We start from the raw sequence: 16,537 nt of genomic DNA, 5'->3' as shown, positions 1-16,537 counted from the left end.
CTGTGGAAACTTACGTTGTCCCAAATGACAACGTACCTGAGCTGCTCTGGGCCATCTTACCTGATCTTGTGGAATGAGTGTGTGTGAGGGTGTCCAGGAATGTGATCAGATGGGCGGTGTTGTAGGGGCCAAGGGTAGCATGGTGATGGATGACGCCGTGGTGGGTAATCGCTGCACACATTGTGATGTTCCCGCCGCGCTGGCCAGGGACTTGAACAATGGCACGCTGGCCGATGATATTCCTTCCCCTCTTTCGTCTTTTTGTGAGGTTGAATCCAACCTCATCAATGAAGATGAACTGGTGCTCCACTGCAGCCACCTCTAGCTCAAGGACTCTCTGAAACACACATGACAATATCAGAAATAGACATGGAGTGGTCACTATTGTGAAGCACTATCATTATGATTACAATACTGAAATATGTATAATTTATACAGTGTTGAGAGTATGCATCAATTGTGGGATTGTATAGGACTCACTTGCACATAGTTATATCGCAATTCCTTGACTCTTTCTGAATTGCGTTCAAATGGAACCCTGTAGACCTGCTTCATCCTGAGATTATTTCTGCGCAAGACACGGTCCAGTGTTGATAAGCTTACCCTATCAATATTTTGAAATATCTCATTGTTTTCTATTATTTTTCTTTGTATTTGCCGTAATGTTATGGCGTTATTTTCTAGGGCCATGTTCATGATTTCAGTTTCCTGTTCAGGAGACAGAACACGATCCCGACCACCTTGTGTTGGTAATCTTTCAGTTCTGCCAAACAAATAGTAAAATACTGTAAATACAAAGTAGGAATACATTTCCCAAATACTTGAAACATACTTTATTTTTACAGTCCTACAGAACAGTCCACAGGCAATACTGTACTACTGTACTCATTGAGTACTGTATTGATATGCAGTACTGCAATTTTCTAGTGAGAGTAGATTTCTTACCTATTCTCATTTCGGAATGTCCGGATGATGGATGCTACAGTGTACCTGCTCAAATTTGGCTGTACTCTTTGCCCAGCCTCACTCATTGTTAGACCATGGTTGACCACATATTCAACCAAAGTGGCTCGGATCTCATCAGAGATTACGGTCCTTGGCCTTCCTCGTCCTCCTCCTCTTACTCTCACTCCTCTGGCTCTGCCTCTGTTTCCAATGTTGGCATCCATTGCTCCAAAACAGAAGAGCTCACCTGTTGGTCTTTTATGCTAAAGCTCTGATTGCTAATTGTAAAACTGTGTGACGGGTGTTTGCCCATGTGATGAGTCAGTGTGCATATTTGAATGGCAGTGTGTTCATTATGAAAACAAGAGATTTTCTGCATGAAAATTGTGCCAAATGCAAAGAATTGTGTGTAGTGTTTTGAAAAAAGTGTGTTTTAGAACTGCAATTTGAGTGTAAAGCAGGAATTGTGCTTGTAGTTTAGCAGAATTGGTTCAAGGGGTTGGTGCATGAGTTACATGTTGTGGTCATTGTGTCTCAAGTACCAATATTTGTGTGTAAACAATTGAGAAAAACTGTAATCCAAAGGGGTAGGCAAGAGTACGGTCGTGGACAGGCAAAAAGGTCAAAACCAGATCAGAGTCCAGGAGGTACAGAGTGGCAGACAGGCTCGTGGTCAAGGCAGGCAGAATGGTCAGGCAGGCGGGTACAAAGTCCAGAAACAGGAAAGGGTCAAAACCGGGAGGACTAGAGAAAGGAGAATGCAAAAAGCAGGAGAACAGGAAAACCGCTGGTTGACTTGGAAACATACAAGACGAACTGGCACAGAGAGACAGGAAACACAGGGATAAATACACTGGGGGAAATAAGCGACACCTGGAGGGGGTGGAGACAATAACAAGGACAGGTGAAACAGATCAGGGCATGACAAAAAGAGATTGCAAATCTCATTGAGCCTTCCTGATTTAAAAAAATGTTTTATTTATTTCGGGATATGTATTCCGGAGTATATCCACATCACCATCACACCATTTTATTGGTAAACTAAATGATAAAGTAAAAGTAGTATTTTTTTGTGATCCAATACGTAATATAATATAGGAGACCAGATGCTGCTGGAAGTGGTGTTGGAGGTCCAAAGGGAGGCACTCTTTCCTCTGGTCTAAAAAATATCCCAATGCCCCAGGGCAGTGATTGGGGTCATTGCCCTGTGTAGGGTGCCGTTGGAATGTCTGCTTCCAGCTCACACTCTCAAACACCTTACTAGATCCCAATCAACTGAATTATAATCACCTGTTCAGACACCTGTATGTCATTATCACACACTATTTAGTTCAGTTCTTTGCACCCCTTCACTGTGAGGTATTGTTTGTTTTGTGACACACGGCTTTCAGAGAGCTGGGGTTCCCGTGATTTACTCCTCCCGTGTATTGCCTCACTAACGAAGCCTTTTGCCTATTCCCTGCCTGTACATTAGCCTATTGGATTTCCTGTTATCTACCTATTGCCTGATCTCCCGGACGACGTTACTAGCCTATTCCCTGCCTGTACTGTTGCCCTTCTGGACCCTTGTGTATGAACTTCTGCCTGTCCCTGGACCCAGCTACTTGCCTCCTCATGTGGTCCTTTACAATAAACACCTGCTGTGTCCTGCGCTTGAAACCAGCGCTCTGTCTCCCATCGTGTTCACTACAGCCGTCTTCGGATGGGACATTAAACAGATGTCCTGACTCTCTGTGGTAACTAAAGATCACACGGCACTTATTGTAAGAGTAGGGTTGTTAACCCCAGTGTCCTGTCTAAATTCCCAATCTGGAACTCATACCATCACGTTCACCTAATCATCCCCAGCTTACAATTGGCTCATTCATCCCCCTCCTCTCCCCTATAACTATTCCTCAGGTTGTTGCTGTAAATGAGAATGTGTTCTCAGTCAACTTACCTGATAAAATGAGGCTGTAGAGGGATCCAAGTCGTGGATTCAAAAGAAAACATTAATCATGTTTACAATGACACCTTTGTTTTTAAGCCCTGTATTTCTAATCCCTTGCTATTATTGTTGCATCTGATTTTAATAGCTAATATTTCGATGGCCCTAACAAATAGATATGCAGATATTGGACAACCTTGTTTTACTCCTCTTGACAGTTTAAAACTTTCTGAGAAGTAGCCACTATTTATTATTTTACACCTAGGGTTACTAACATGATTTTAACCCATTTTATGAGAGATTCTCCAAAATTGAAATCTTCCAGGCATTTATATATAAACTCCAGTTGTACTTTATCAAAAGCCTTTTCAAAGTCTGCTATGAACAGCAGGGCTGGTTTCGCAGATTTTTCATAGTGCTGTATCGTTTCCAGTACTTGACTTATATTATCTCCAATGTATCGTCCATGTAAAAAAAATTGTCTTATAAGAATGAATAATGTCTGACAATAACTTTTTAATTCTATGCGCTATACCTTTTGCCAGCATGGTTGCATCACAACACTGAAGTGTAAGGGGCCTCGAATTGTTTAAATGGACTGGATCTTTACATTTCCCACTTGTATCCTGTTTCAGTAAAAATGAGTGTTGAGTGTCTGATAATCTACCGTTTACATAGGAGTGGCTAAAACATGCTAATAACGATCCTCTTGTCACGACTTTCACCGAAGTTGGTCCCTCTCCTTGTTCGGGCGGCGTTCGGCTGTCGAAGTCACCGACCTTCTAGCCATCGCTGATCCACTTTTCATTTTCCATTGGTTTTGTCTTGTCTTGCATCACACATGGTTCCAATTCCATCAATTATATGTTGTGTATTTAACCCTCTGTTCCCCCCCATGTCCTTGTCGATAATTGTTTCTTGTAGTGCTTATGCACGGTATGCTGGTTATTACCGGGTTTTGTTTGACCCATTTGTTGTATTGTTCTGTTGACGGTGGTTTATGGATATTAAATGACACCGTTGTAAATCAGTTTTCGCTCTCTTGCGCCTGACTTCTCTGCCGCCAGTACGCACCTCACTACACCTCTGAGTATATCAAAAAAGGTTTGGTATACCTCAACTGGTATGCCATCCAGCCCTGGAGTTTTCCTTGGACTTAAAGGCTTTAATTGCATCAAGAAGTTCCTCCTCTGTAATTTCACCTCCACATGAGTCTTTCTGTATAGCTGTTAATTTTACATTATTAATAGAAAAAAAATCCATACAATTTGCTTCGGTTAAAGGAGATGGAAGAGACTGAAACAAAAACATATGCTTAAAGTACTTTGCTTCCTCTTTCAAAATATCATTTGGTGAATCATAGGTGACTCCGTCATTTGTAATATATTTCAGTAAATTATTTTTTTCTAGCATTTTTATGTTGAAGATTAATAAATAATTTGGTGCATTTTTCCCCATATTCCATACAGTTTGCTTTATTATTATAATATACTACACTTGATCTTTGTTGAATAAATTCCTCAATTTTTTGGGGCTTTTCCTCTAACTTATTCTGAGCCTCTATGGTATAGTTTTTATTGCTGTTTATCTGTACTGTTAGTCCTTCTATTTCCTTTGTTAGTATGGACATGTTTGCTGTCAGTCACACTGCTGGAGTTGCACTTTTAACAACATAATAAACGGAAAAATTGCAAATATTCCCAGAAACATGTTTTTGCTTTGATTAGTAATGAAGTACAAGCTCAATCGTGTAAATGATTAGGTCGCTCTTCATGGGTGCAATCAAACAACACACCATTCCCTGCCCCCTTGCCGACACCTCCTCACATAACCTTGCTGACTCTAAACTTGGCAGCTTTTGTAACTTTGTACAATTGTTAGACAGGCCTAGTTTTACTTAGTCTTGAGTTGCAGTGGACTACAAATCCAACTTTCCATCTCAACTAGTATTTGACTGGTGAGTGGTGATTCATAGGATAAATAAAAGACTCATTCACTGCTACCCATTACCAGTTTCATTGTCATGACCAACGTCTGTGATTTATTTCAAGTTTCAAGTTTTAATATCACGTGCACAAGTACAGTGAAATGCCTTTCGTGCAAGACCTAACAGTCCAGTAATCAATATCAACGTAATAGAATGTATTTCTGAGGGATGTGGTTAGTTTCTTCGACCGTATGGTCATATTTGTGACTCACGGCATCTTTTGCTTGTGCGGCTAACAGGCTTTGTAGTCATTGTAACAAACCCGGGACTGGAGCCAAACCATGGGATCCCATGCCAGACTACAGAGAGAAAAGAATCTGACCAATGACACTGATCAAACCTGACAGCCTTAGTCTACCTTGATTATCACAGTCATTCATCTCCATGCAGTAACAAAGTCTTCAGTGTATGCTGATACTTTATGCAGACATAATTCACATTTAATCAGCAGGTACAATATAAATGGTTAAGTAAATTGGAGAAGTATGCTGCAAATTATATTTCTGATTTAAGAGGTGAAGAATAATGTAACACTTTGTATTCAGGACATAATGTTCATTTTTTGCACCGATAATCATATTTGCTTTTTTTTTTTTTGGCCATTAGCAATAGGTGCCCTTAATTGCAAGGTATTGGAAAACCTACCTGGTCTTTGTGTTTGAAATTCACTGTTGGACCAAGGGAACTTACAGATAGATAATTTTATGTGGGGTACAGAGATGAGGTAGTCATTCAAAAATCATGTTAAACACTATTATTGCACACAGAGTGAGTACATGCAACTTATGTGACTTGTTAAACACATTTAGGTGTGCCATGACAAAGGGGTTAAATACTTATTGACTCAAGACATTTCAGCTTTTCATTTTTTATTAATTTCAGAAAAGTTCTAAAAACATAAGTCCACTTTGACATTATGGGGTCTTGTGTGTAGGCCAGTGACACAAAATCTGAATTGAATTCATTTTAAATTCAGGCTGTAACACAACAAAATGTGGAAAAAGTCAAGGGGTGTGAATACTTACTTAAGGCACTGTAGTTCATATACTGTTTATTATTGGATAATATGTCATTTATAAATCAGTAGACTAATAAACTGTTCTTCACTCACTTCCAATGTATCAGCTCAAAAGACTGTAGGATACCTCATACTTCATGAGAGTCTTTTATGAATGTGGTTTGAAGGTATAATTTTCCTGACTACCAGAAGTTCTGGGGAACCAACTGTGAGCTGGGGAGAAAACAAATCTAAAAGAGCATGAATAGAGGTTTTCTGGTTGTCACGGTTGTCGTAGGAATGAGCGGACCAAAGTGCAGCGTGTGTGTCGTTCCACATTTAATTTATACTGTGAAACTATGCAATACATATAGATAAACTAGAATAAAAAATAAAAAAAACGTGACGCAGAGGTGAAACATACACTACTCAAAGACAATCTCCCACAAACCCAGGTGGAAAAAAACCCTACTTAAGTATGATCTCCAATTACTGACAACAAGGCACCAGTTGCCTCTAATTGGAGATCATCTCAAACAAACCCAACATAGAAATACAAAACTAGAACCTGAACATAGAAATACAAAACATAGAAAAACACCCCCTGTCAGGCCCTGACCTACTCTACCATAGAAAATAACATCTACTATGGTCAGGACGTGACACTGGTCGTCAAGGTGAACATCAGATATAGGATGAAAAAAAAAACACTTTACCTGAGCAACACGACATGTTCAAGAAGACGAGGAGTCCAGTTAACGAAGCTACAGTACCCGCAGTACGACCACAACAATAACGATCATTGTGACCCATAACTTGGACGGTACGTCGCGTCGGCTGTTTGACGCAGCCATGAGGTATGTCTTTGCTCAATGACAGGTCTGAATTGATCTGAGTTGCTTTCCATAGAAGCCCAAAATAATTAGTGGATGAGAAGGGTGACCACGAACCTGTCATCCATAACATTGTAAATACTTTCTCGCTGGGAGTGTTTCAGTTGGAGGGCTACGGGAGCTAAACTGTCAAAATTCAACAATGCCCCCAAATTGATGGCGCACACGGAGGCTTGCTTTTTTCCTGAGCTCTTTTTGTAACCTATAGCCAACTACATGTATTCCGTTTAGAAAACTTGAACAGTCACCTCACTATTTTATTCGGCTCTAATACTATATGTTTGGATCTTTTTTTTTGCAAATGCGTAAGTATGCCTACATGGTTGGCTTATTGATCCTTGATTTGTATTTGTGTAAAAATATCCAATATGTTTAGTAGGTTATTGATATTAAGCTTTACTTGTTAAACTCAAAGGCTCACATTCCTTCATTATACAGATGTGTCTCAGAGTTAACAGAGTGAACAGAAGACACAGAAGCTTCAATTGTGTCTGGCCACAAGCCAAACTGGTAGCCCCCAGTTCCCTTATGCCCCCAAAAGGTACAGTATGTCACAGCTGACATGTGGGGGTGAAATGGCTTAACCTTAATCACAGCTTTGTGTACCTAGACATCATATAGGCCTACTCAAACTTTCAACTTGTGCTAGCTGTTGACTGGGGACTTTACAGCATAATACACTGTATTCAGAAAGTATTCAGACCGCTTCCCCTTTTCCACATTTTGTTACATTACAGCCTTATTCTAAAATTGATTGTTATTGTTTTTCCACATCAATCTACACACCCCATAATGACAAAGCGAAAACAGGTTTTTAGAAATGTTTGCAAATTTATTCAAAATAAAAAACGCAAATACCTTATTTACATAAGTATTCAGATCGTTTGCTACAAGACTTGAGCTCAGGTGCATCCTATTCGCATTGATCATCCTTGAGATGGTTCGACAACTTGATTGGAGTCCACCTGTGGTAAATCCAATTGATTGGACATGATTTGGAAAGGCACACACCTGTCTATATAAGGTCCCACAGTTGAAAGTCCATGTCAGAGAAAAAATCAAGCCATGGGGTTGAAGGAATTGTCCGTAGAGCTCCGAGACAGGATTGGTGACGAGGCACAGATGGGGAATGGTACCAAAACAATTCTGCAGCATTGAAGTCCCCAAGAACACAGTGGCCTCCATCATTCTTAAATGGAAGAAGTTTGGAACCACCAAGACTCTTCTTAGAGCTGGCCGCCCAGCCAAACTGAGCAAACAGGGGAGAAGAGCGTTAGTCAGGGAGTTCCTCTGTGGAGATGGGAGAACATTCCAGAAGGACCACCCTCTCTGCAGTACTCCACCAATCAGGCCTTTATGGTAGAGTGGCCAGACAGAAGCCACTCCTCAGTAAAAGGCCCATGACATCCTGCTTGGAGTTTGCCAAAAGGCACCTAAAGGACTCTCAGACCATGAGAAACCAGATTCTCTGGTCTGATGAAACCGAGATTGAATTCTTTGGCCTGAATGCCAAGCATCACATCTGGAGGAAACCTGGCACCATCCCTACGGTGAAGCATGGTGGTGGCAGCATCATGCTGTGGAGATGTTTTCCAGTGACAGACTGGGAGACTAGTCAGGATCTAGGGAAAGATGAACGGAGCAAAATACAGAGAGATCCTTGATGAAAACCTATTCCGGAGCGCCAGGGCCTCAGACTGGGGTTGAAGGTTCACCTTTCAACAGGACAATGACCGTAAGTAAGTACACAGCAAAGACAATGCAGGAGAGACTTCGGGACAAGTCTCTGAATGTCCTTGAGTGGCGCAGCCAGAGCCTGGACTTGAACCCGATCGAACATCTCTGGAGAGACCTGAAAATAGCTGTGCAGCGATGGTTCCCATTCAAGCTAATAGAGCTTGAGAGCATCTGCAGAGAAGAATGGGAGAGACTCTCCAAATACAGGTGTGCCAAGCTTGTAGCGTCATACCCAAGAAGACTCAAGGACGTAATCGCTGCCAAAGGTGCTTCAACAAAGTAAAGGGTCTGAATACTTATGTAAATGTGATACAATATTGCTGTTTATTTTTTAATACATTTGCATGTGTCAACGAAAAAAAAGTCTAATAAACCTGTTGCTTTGTCATTATGGGATATGCCTCCCATGTGTAGATTGATGAGATATCATAAGGTGAATGCACCAATTTGTAAGTCGCTCTGGATAAGAGCGTCTGCTAAATGACGTAAATGTAAATGTAAAAAAAAACACAATTTAAATCCATTTTAGAATAAGGCTGAAAACCTAACAACATTTGGAAATAGTCAAGGGATCTGAATACTTTCCGAATGCACTGCATGCATTTTCACTCCATTCTCAGTCCCCCGCTGTGTCCTTGGCACCGCCTGTCCCATTCCATCACAGCTGGATTTTGTATATGCAGAGGCCTTATGGACCTTGCATCTGTGCTCCAGACTACAAATTTAACACACATTCTACATTCCTGATGTTTTAAGATTCCAGGGATTCAGGCCTATTTGTTCCAGATATCATGTCTCAAGCAGTCTTCTATCCCGTGACATTTTCATTGTTCTATCTATCCAATGGAATGGACTAATTTGGCACATTCCAGGCTACGTAACAGCTGAAGCAGCAGTCAATGGCATGATGATTCAAATGCACATAGTGCCCTCTATTGTCAGAAACTCCCATTACATAGCCCACTACAACAACACTATGTTGCTGCTGGCTGGGGTGTTGGTTACCAGAGATGGTAGCATGATGTAGAACAGTAAGATTGATTTTGGGCTCCGAGAGTCAGCATTTCTAAGCACCTTCCCAGGGCTTACATAAGCGCTTCACAAATCATTTATAAGTCAAGTTATGAAACGTTTGGCAAAGCATAGGGGAATTAATGGTTGTACAGGCCTAGGTAATGTCACAGTACCAGAACCATAGAAGTAGAATCTAAAGCTAGTTCTGTGACCAGCACTCTGGGCCATCATTTTGGTGCAGCATAATGTTGTTGTCGTGGCAACATAACCAACAATCCAGCTGCTGCACAAAATGTGTATTCCATTTCTTAGCCGCTTCTACTGAAAATTTGGAGAAGAGCAAAAACACAAATCTATCAGCAACCTATTGGCCAGAGTGACACCTAAGTCTAAATACTCAGCTGGAAATTGATAGACATGTAATTTCTTGTCTTAATTTCAGATATATATTTTTTTCCCCACCGATCTGAAAATCTAAAGAGGTGTCACAGTTGTCGTAGTGGAGAGAAGACCAAAATGCAGCGGGTATGTGGATACTCATTCTTTTAATGGAAAAAACGAAACGCATCCACAGGAAAAACAAAACAGTACTCAAGACTAGACAGTGTAGCAGGCTCAATAAACGCAGTGCTCACAAACAATTACCCACAAACAAACACACCCTATTATATAGGACTCCCAATCAAAGGCAACTCAACACACCTGCCTTCAATTGGGAGTCCCATCCCAATTAACTATACATAGAAAACCAACCTAGAACCTATACCCACAACTAACTAACTAAACATAGAAATACATAAACACAGAGCAGTGCCCAAAACCCCCGGAATACATAAATAAAACGACCTACTACCTTCACCACCACCCCAAACCATATAAAACAAATACCCTCTGCCACATCCTGACCAAACTCCAACAACAAATAACCCTTAACTGGTCAGGACGTGACAAGAGGACATTAAACGACATCCTTGTGCTCTGAGTATGCCCTGATCGATAATCTGTAGCCTAATCAATTAGCCTATTTGGTTGGCTATTTTCTTAATCAATCTATCTAACTGTAATAATGTATTATAATGTCCCCTCTGTTACTAAATGTGATTAAATACAACTTTATCTGTTTTACTGTAAGTCAATAATGGGGCTAGACGAGACTAGACTGGATTAAACTGGACTAGATTAGACTGGACTGAATAGAATAGAAACCAGGTTTCCCTTTGTAATCCATGTTAGTTTTCAAGCCCTGCCACATCCGACAAGCGTCGGAGCCGGTGTAGTACGATTCCATCTTAGTCCTGTATGGATCGTCGGAGGGAGTAGCTGGATTTATTAGTGGACGTCTAAGTCTACAGGCCTATAAATGCAAAGCCCTGATAAATGTAGTGCTAAAATCTCCAATAGCTGAACGGTGAGGTGGACAATTATTGTTTTAGGAAAGTAAAAACCAATAAAACAACAGGCTATGAAGTTCTGCATATGCAACGAAACACAAGGAATAGGGTTTTTGAAATGTGTTTTTGTAATTTGTTATAGGCTGTTTTTAAGGACATGTAAATGTGGCTAATTTGGACAATATCCCTTGTTTATTTGTGGAGCTGGCTGCGTGGGTGGACTCCCTAATGGGTTACACACCCAGTGCATATGGATGGCTAGTAAATTTCTCAAATGTCCGATCAATTTTAATCTTCCCAGTCATTTGTCCAGCACTAAATTTTCCTAACAGCAAAAAGTATATGGACAGTCCTTCAAATTAGTGGATTCGGCTATCTCAGCCACACCCGTTTTTGACAGGTGTATAAAATTGAGCACACAGCCATGCAATCTCCATAGACAAACATTGGTAGTAGAAGAGCGTACTGAAGAGCTCAGTGACTTTCAACGTGGCACCATCTTGGGATGCCACCTTTCCAACAAGTCAGTTCGTAAAATTTCTGCCATGCTAGAGCTGCCCCGGTGGACTGTAAGTACTGTTATTGTGAAGTGGAAACGTCTAAGAGCAACAATGGCCCAGCTGCGAAGTGGTAGGCCACACAAGCTCACAGAAAGCGACTGCTGAGTGCTGAATCGCTTGTCCTCGGTTGCAACACTCACTACCGAGTTCCAAACTGCCTTTGGAAGCAAGGTCAGCACAAGAACTGTTCGTCGGGAGCTTCATAAAATGACTTTCCATGGCCGAGCAGCCGCACACAAGCCTAAGATCACCGTGCGCAATGCCAAGCGTCGGCTGGAGTTGTGTAAAGCTCGCCACCATTGGACTCTGGAGCAGTGGAAACATGTTCTCTGGAGAGATGAATCACACTTTACCATCTGGCAGTCTGACTGACAAATCTGGGTTTGGCGGATGCCAGGAGAACTCTACCTGACTGATTGCATAGTGCCAACTGTAAAGTTTGGTGGAGGAGGAATAATGGTCTGGGGCTGTTTTTCATCGTTCGGGCTAGGCCCCTTAGTTCTAGTGAAGGGAAATCTTAACGTACAGCATACAATGAAGAATAACTTGACTGGCCTGCACAGAGCCCTGACCTGAATTGGAATGCCGACTGCGAGCCAGGCCTAATCGCTCTTGTGGCTGAATGAAAGCAATCCCCGCAGCAATGTTCCAACATCTAGTGGAAAGCCTTCCCAGAAGAGTGGATGCTGTTATAGCAACAAAGGGGGACCAACTCCATATTAATGCCCATGATTTTGGAATGAGATGTTCGACGAGTAGGTGTCCACATACTTTTGTATGTATAATATAGGGTACAGTAGGGTACAAAATAAACATTCCAGTGACACTGATTCACCCAATGATGAAGATGAAGCATGGGCTACTCACCAGTGATGGCCGATGCAGCTCGTGCCAGTATCTGAAGTCAAGCTACTTTTTAAAAAACAGTGCTGTTCGCTCAGAATGGCTCAAAAGTTGTTGAGAGGAAAACTAACAACTGCAATCAACCATAGAAATATAATCCATAAATGGCAGTTCCCATTCAAGTCAGGACTGGCAGCCATCCTCTGTAGCGAAATGATGCACTCTGGTGTAGTATTTTGAATTATTTTATTTATGTGTGTTCAGACAGGCGGAATATCATTTTGGGGAGAATGATTATTTATAGCCTAATTTTGTCCAAATTATTTCAATTTATCAGGGGGTGCTGCAGCATCCCCAGCACGCCTACTTCCCGCGGCTATGGACGTGTACACTTAACCGTTTTTTAAACTGACTATTGTATTTCTTGATTAAATCTGACTTTATTGAAAATAATGATTAATCCAGGAATGTCACGTGTTCATAGATACTAGATAAATCGATGAATGAATTACTAAATTACTTCCGAACCCCTCATGTCCGCAGAGCTCCTCCTAACCACTCTATTGTCTCTCTGTCATTTCAAATCCTGAGTCCAGACATGTCCAGACATGTCCCGGCCATGCTGTTTGGAGATATATATTAGGTTTTATTGAAAATTGGGTGGGACGGAGAGAATGGAGGAGAGAAACAGGAAGGTAGGCAGGGTAGAGACACAGCTGCAGCCTTGCTTCTCTTCTCTATTTCTCATTAGATGAGCTGCATCTGTCAGAGGTCATCTTGGTCTGTACGATTCACCCAGTTTAGTAGCACCAACACTTCCATCCTGGTCAGTGTCACTGAAGTCATGCAGAGACATATCTCTGGTGGACTTTTACCAATACAGTGTTTGTCGGTGAATATTCAAAGCTTGGAGTGTTTCAGGTGCACATTTACAGCCTCATATTTTTTCGAGAATAGGCCAATAGACTTCCGATTAGGATTTTCATGATTAGAGCACAGGGGTTTGATTGCGTCACCAAAAAAGGGAAGTGCAGAAGTGAAAGGCATGCAGGGTGAGATATGTGGCTGTACAAGGGAGTTGACCAGTTTTGGTCTATTTCTGGGAAAGCGCATTTCCTTGATAAGATTTGTCCTGTCTCGAAGAAATATATTTGTAGGAGGTACGCACTCAAAAAAGAAAATGTAAAAATGATTTATGCTATTTTATTATCGTGTCTCATCTCTAACCCAGCGGGTGCCGGTAGTAACCTGAGTGTTCCTCAGTGTCTCCAGCTGATTCTGGTCTCTGTCACGTCCCTATAGTGTTTGCTGAGATGTCCATGGGCTGACCATTGGGCCATATGTCAGACAGAGGGCTCTCATGATAAAGCAAAGTACCTCCTCGCCGTCCTGGATATGTCATACCTGGTTACTCTCCCCTGGTCTTAGGGCCAAAAACATGGGCAGAAAATACCGATCTTTTTCTCTGCTTTGGCCATGTTGCTGAGCCATCAGCCATGTCAAGACTCTTCAGTGCCGACTGAGTGGCACAATGATGGTCTCCATCTACAGTAGCCCTCGGCTATAACTGTGATAACCAAAAAGTAAACACAGCTTTTGTTCATAGCCTACGTTGAAATGACTGGGTCTGTGGGATTGTCCTGGTGTGTGCATTGGTGACTCTATGACTTGGTGTGACTGGGACGTGCACACTTTAGGCTCAGCCTCTGGTGAGGACAGTTAGAAAATATTTAAAACACCATCGAGGGGGTTAGGGACATGAGCGCAATAAATAAAACAGATCTTTTTTTACAATGTTATTGTTGGTATTGACAGTACAATACAGTAGGCTGCTTAAAACATTTAGTAGTAGCCTATAGATTATTTCACAAATTGTGCAAGAAATTCACATTCAGTTGAAGAAAGAGAACGCTATCTAATAAAACACACTGTATTTTGCAAGAGGAAGGAAGCTTTCAAACAGACTACATTTGAAATGCATTATTCAGGAAGTTTCATCATCTTCTCTGAAGATGAAGTGGAGATCTGCCTGGTGGAATAAATGTTGTTGTCCAATTGAATCAACGTGGAACAGACTTTGAATTGACATCCGTGCCCAGTGGGTGTGGGTATTTCCCAGTGAGCAAAATAACGTTGAAAATACGTATTTTCCAGACGTTGAAATTAGGTTCATTTTCAGTTCTGAATGAAAGTTAAATATAGGTATTTCCCGGAATTTGAAAAGATGTCATTTACGGACAAATTTCAACCGTCCATACATTCACTTATATCTACATAAAGAAAGATCACAATATGTAATATTTATTATTCCTCCCATCTGTCATATGCATTTATGTTAGCTTTTTCAATAGTGTTAAAAAATGTCATTCCCTACTCAGGGCGCTCGTTTAATGTGAGCGGTTCAGAGATGTCTTTGAGCAGTCCCAGAAGTTCTAATATTTTCAAACATGTTTGATTTTATCGGCACAAAATCTGCAATGCTCTTGTAATTTGAGATGTGCAAGGACAAGTTTTGAGAACGGTGATCAGCAATAGCCAATGAGAGCTCTCCAGAGAAGAAGCCAGTGAGATGATGACGTTGTATCACATTACCCAGAATGTGTAGACTCTCGAACAGGAGCGATGACTACTACTAGCCTACTAGTATGCATTTGTGCTTGCCTTTAACCAAAGCCGAAGTGTCAAATCATTACAGCTCTGAAGTTCGCAAGCAATGTTACACAATTCAAAATGAATTGGCAGTAGTGTAAAGTAGTACTTAAGTAAAAAATACTTGAAAGTACTACTTAAGTCGTTTTTTGGGGTATCTGTACTTTACTTTACTATTTCTATTTTTGACTACATTTACTTTTACTTCACTACATTCCTAAAGAAAATGATGTACTTTTTACTCCATACATTTTCCCTGACACCCAAAAGTGCTCGGTACATTTTGAATGTTTAGCAGGACAGGAAAATGGTCTAATTCACACTTATCAAGAGAACATCCCTGGTCATCCCCACTGCCTCTGATCTGGCTGACTCACTAAACACATGCTTCGTTTGTAAATTATATCTGAGTGTTGGAATGTGCCCCTGGCTATCCGTAAATAAAAAAAATAAGAAAATGGTGCCGTCTGGTTTGCTTAATATAAGGAATTTAAAATGATTTATACTTTTACTTTTGATACTTAAGTATATTTAAAACCAAATACTTTTAGACTTCTCTCAAGTAGAATTTTACTGGGTGACTTTCACTTTTACTTGAGTAATTTTCTATTAAGGTGTCTTTACTTTTACTCAAGTATGACAATTGGATACTTTTTCCACCACTGTGAATTAGCTAGATCAGTGGTATTTAAACTTTTTCTGCGAGGACCACATTTTTCCTGCAAGCATTTCTGGGATCCCATTTCGCAAGAATTTCAAATCCTTACAATTAATCTCTTATCAAAGTGAAAAGAAACCAATAAATACATTTGTATATTGTCCCACACTTTGAATAACACTAAGCTAGATATTACAGTACTGTATGACAAGCGTGCATGTATAACTGACAACTTTTATGAGTCTGCTTTGAACCACAGCTTGTTCTAGCTACACAATCTAATCACATCATTGATCTTTGCGAGACAGTGTGGTATCGCGAATCCCCACGACGAAGTGAAGAACCTTGTATTGTGTGACCCCTGTTTGTGCAACATTGTTCAGTGTGTGCCCCACTATGTTGGCAAGACAAACAACTTTAGGAAAGACAGTCGTTTAATGTGAGAGGCTAAGCGATGTTATTATCTTTGAAATTCTAGATAAGAGCGTCTTCTAAAAGCCCAAAATGTAAATGTAAAAAGGAACACGTGCAAAGCATGCTGGGTATTATTCTAATGCGCTCCACCCCCAAACAAGACCGCATTTGGTCGGTCCGGACCGGACTTCTATGTCTCACAAGTTTGGACAGCACTGTACAGTACATTTACATTTACATTTTAGTCATTTAGCAGACGCTCTTATCCAGAGCGTACAGTACAGTAGAGCACAGTAGAGTTTAGTTCAGTATAGTACAGTAGAGTTTAGTATAGTAGAGAACAGAAAGGTAAAGTACAGTAGGGTAAAGTACAGTACAATATACTTTACTCTACTGTGCTCTACTGTAGTGTACTGAACTATAGGCTACTCTACTTTACTGTATATTACTGTACTGTAATGAACTGTACTCTACTTTACTGTACTGTACTGTACTCTGCTGTACTCCATGATATGGTGCTGC

The sequence above is a fragment of the Salmo salar genome, chromosome 04 (assembly GCF_965601325.2).
Source record: "Salmo salar chromosome 04, fSalSal1, whole genome shotgun sequence".
NCBI lineage: Eukaryota > Metazoa > Chordata > Actinopteri > Salmoniformes > Salmonidae > Salmo > Salmo salar.
This window is presented reverse-complemented; position numbering follows the sequence as displayed.